Source organism: Myotis brandtii, unplaced genomic scaffold (assembly GCF_000412655.1).
Source record: "Myotis brandtii unplaced genomic scaffold, ASM41265v1 scaffold71, whole genome shotgun sequence".
Taxonomy (NCBI): domain Eukaryota; kingdom Metazoa; phylum Chordata; class Mammalia; order Chiroptera; family Vespertilionidae; genus Myotis; species Myotis brandtii.
The window spans coordinates 5,344,270-5,348,344 of NW_005370787.1; positions in this window are offsets into that span (position 1 = coordinate 5,344,270).

Below are 4,075 nucleotides of genomic sequence, written 5' to 3' on the forward strand. Positions count from 1 at the left end.
GAAGGGGAGGAATAGTGAAAGGAAGCAACACACGTTTAGAAAAGCAGTCTGGGTTCAGGTGCGTCAGAAGCAACTGGAAGACTATTTCAACAACCCAAAGCAGGCCAGTGAGCAAAGGCTCAGCGGGGAGGGAGGGGTGGAGAGGGGTCGCAGAGGCCGCCTGGTCCAGACCTTGAGCTGGAAATCTGGGTGGCTTGAGTGCAGTGTGTGTCCGGCTCTGCATGCTGTTGTGACAAGTCCAGGGTCTCCTGACTTCAGTCCCAAGGGAGGGGAGAGTGAAGCCACGCTTGCAGAGTCCCAGAGAAGAGGCTTGCAGGCTGGACAGTCAAGAGAATTCAAGTCCCAGGCGCAGACGTCACTTCTGGGTGAAGGCCCCTTAGAACAAAGTGATGGGCCTCGAGGTAAGTGCAGTCCCTCACCTCTTTGGCCTGGACTGAACCCACACCCTTGGTGGTTGGGCCCAGGGGGCTTGGCCTCATGGCGCTCAAACCCTCTCCTTTAGACCCGATCCTGACCACTTATTAGGTGGGGAGGAGGGTGGATGTGGGAATTACAGAGGCTGGGGCCAGCGGGAAGTGGGGCTTGTACCAGGCTTGTTTTTCTCGCATATAGATTTGTTCTTAAAATTTATTACATTTTTTATTGCATTTTTATTGTTTAATTCTTTAACCAATCACAAAGCGACTTCTTTCCAGAGACAACACAGTGCTGGTGGGCACAGGTGCCTTGTCTGCAGCTCTGGCTCAGCTTTTAGACCCTAGCTCATCCCATGACTTGGAGAGGGTGTTTGTCTCCAAACTGGGGACCCCAGAGCCCTTCCCTTCCCATTTCCTCTAGGTCCCTTGGGCCCATTTTTCCTGTCTTTCCCAGTTGGTACCCCCAGAAGCAATACCTGGTGTCAAGTCTGCACCTTTGTTTGGGGGTCCACATATCTGGAAAAAAGAAAGCACCAGCATTGCAGACTCTACAGGGCTATTGGGAAACTCAGAACTTAGATAGCTTTGGGCTACTATTTCATTTTTCAGAGAGCAGTCTAGCTAGTACCATGGGTTTTCACTTTTACAGCCTTTAATAGGGTGATGCCAATAGGTTTCTGACATTAATTTCCTTTCAGTAGCTAAACAAAGCCATCACTCTTATTGGGGACTCATTAGAAGTGGTGTGATTCTTCTTGTTACTTGTAATCAGTGTTTTCTGTATTGGTTTTTCTTTTTCTTTCTGTTTTTTTTTTCTTGTTGTTGTTGTTGTTTTAAAACCACCATAAGTGGTAGTTAGCAGTAGCATAGGAATCTTGGGGGATTCTGCACCTGTTAAACTGGTTCTCAGATTGAAAACTTTCAGGTTTTAGGGCAGATTTTAAGCCCCCAGACTGCATAATCAATTGATTTTACAGATTAAAATCTTCCAGATGGGAGCCTTCTCTCCACAGCATTTTCCAGAACGCCCATTTTCTGGCTCCAACCCCTTGCTGTTATTGCTGCTGTTGTCAATCTGATAGTGTGTTATCTTAACCAGCCTCCCTTACCTGGCCTGTCTTAATAGAGTTTCTTCATTTCTCTCCTTGAATAGTATCCTGACCAATGCCAAAAAACACTGTATGTTTAAGACTGTCGGTTCCTTTCTGATAGGTAAGTTGGCTCATCTTTGCTTCCAGCAACTGAGTTGTGAGCTTATCAATAATCTGAGACTTTAAATCAGAAAGGGTGTCAGTTCCCAAACCTGTCGTCAGTTGCAGACATTATTTCAATGACATAATTTACTTAAGCATTACATAGACAGGTGCAAGATCAGTTTGAATGGAAAATAGTTATTTCTGGGGACTCTAAAGCAAATGTTTAGAATGATCCCTGAAGGGCAAGTGATAAAATGACTGTTAACTTGGTTGTGGGAGATTGAGGCTGGGAGGAAAAAAAATTGACAAACTCCCCAAACGCTTGCTCTCAGCTAATGTACGTTTAGTAGTAACTTTTAGCCTGCCTTCAGTTATTGCTCCACATGAAGGAAACTGAACCTGAAAATTGTACACAATGCATGATGTGAGCGGCTTAGGCAAAAAAGGTGATGTGACATTCCAGTCAATGGGCTCATGCTCTGAGATAGGGATTGCCCGGTATATCAGAAGACTGGTGAATGAAATGTGGGTATCTATGTATGTGATATAAACTCTAAGTATTTTAATGTAGGAGAAATAAATGTGTGTTTCCATAACAGACTAAATAATGGCGTTAATCTTTTTAATTTTTTTTAATTTTGGGTTTTCATTTGTTTTGTTCAGTGCTTTATTGGGAAAGTTGGCGCCTGGTACACTGTAGGTGCTCAATAGATAATTGCATAAGGCGTAAATGAATGTGATGATGGTGCGCTCCAGTTTGAGAGAAAAAAAATGCCAATGTGTATATATTTAAAGTTGCTCTCCAGACCAGTTTAGGGGGTTAGAGTGGGGGATTGGAGGAGGTGAGGGAGCAGGCGGGGTGGGACAGCTTTTTTCAAATTCTCCCCCCATCACAATTCTGAACCCTTATTCTCAATGAACCTTCCCTTCCTTGTCTTGGCTGAGATCCACTGTAATTCTGTTGAGGATTACTGCCCTAAACGCTCATTTATTTAGTTCATACAAATTTAGATTTAGTTCCATGCACGTTAGGATTGATACCTCTCTTGGTTTACTCGGTACTTTAACACACACATAGTTTTACATGTTTACTTGTTTATTAGTTGGGGGAAGACTAAAAGTCAATAAGCTACTTTGAAACCAATCTGAAAGTTACTAGTAAGTTGCTTCAGTTATATGCCTAAACTCAATTTCTTTTTTTTTTTTTAATGTATTTTATTGATTTTTTACAGAGAGGAAGGGAGAGGGGTAGAGAGTTAGAAACATCGATCAGCTGCCTCTTGCACACTCTCTACTGGGTATGTGCCCGCAACCAAGGTACATGCCCTTGACCGGAATCAAACCTGGGACCCTTGAGTCCGCAGGCCAACGCTCTATCCACTGAGCCAAACCGGTTAGGGCTAAACTCAATTTCTTTACTTTACTTTCTTTGTTTCTTTGTGGAATACGGTACACATGTACATTTCAAACACACACACACAAAACCAGAGTGCTGTTATGAAAAAACATCACCACCAAAATAACCCACAAATAACTGAGCACTGGTGCACCCACCCTCCAACCAGCTTGAGAAGCAAAATATCATAAGAACCTGAAATTACCTGAGTGCATATTCTTCTATTTATGTCCCTTCCCCTCATTCCTAAAAACAGTCCCTACCCTAAGTTTGGTGCTCATCCTACCTTGCTTTTCTTTCTTCTTCTTCTTTTTTTTAATATTTTTATTGATTTCAGAGAGGAAGGAAGAGAGAGAGAGAGATAGAAAGATCCATCATGAGAGAGAATCATGGATTGGCTGCCTCCTGCAAGTTCCCCACTGGGGATCAAGCCCACAACCTGGGCATGTGCCCTTGACTGGAATCGACCTGGGACCTTTCAGTTCACAGGCCGACGCTCTATCCACTGAGCAAAACAGGCCAGGGCCCTTGCTTTTCTTTATAATTCTACTACACTTGGATATATGCCTAAACAATATGTGTTTAGTGTGCCTATTTTTGAAACTGAAACTAACAGAATCATATTGTATTCCTCTGTTGCTTAATTTTTATTTTATTTTATTACTAGAGGCCCGGTGCACAAATATTTGTGCACTGGGGGGGGGGTAGGGAGGGGGGGTCCCCCAGCCTGGCCTGTGCCCTCTCGTAGTCTGGGACCCCTCAGGAGATAACGACCTGCTGGCTTAGGCCTGCTCCCGGGTGGCAGAGGGCAGGCCCAATCCCTAAGTGCAGCCCCTGGTCGGGCTCAGAGCAGGGCTGATTGGGGAGTTGGGGTGCCGCCCCGTCATGCACAGAGCAGGGCGGATCGGGAGGTTGCGATGCCACCCTCAGTCACGCTCAGGGTAGGCCCGATTGGGGGGTTGGGGCACCGCCCCTTTTAACACTCAAGGCAGGGTCGATGGGGAGGTTGCGGTGCCACCCCCTGTCACGCACAGAGCAGGGCCGATCAGGGGGTTGGGGAGCTCCCC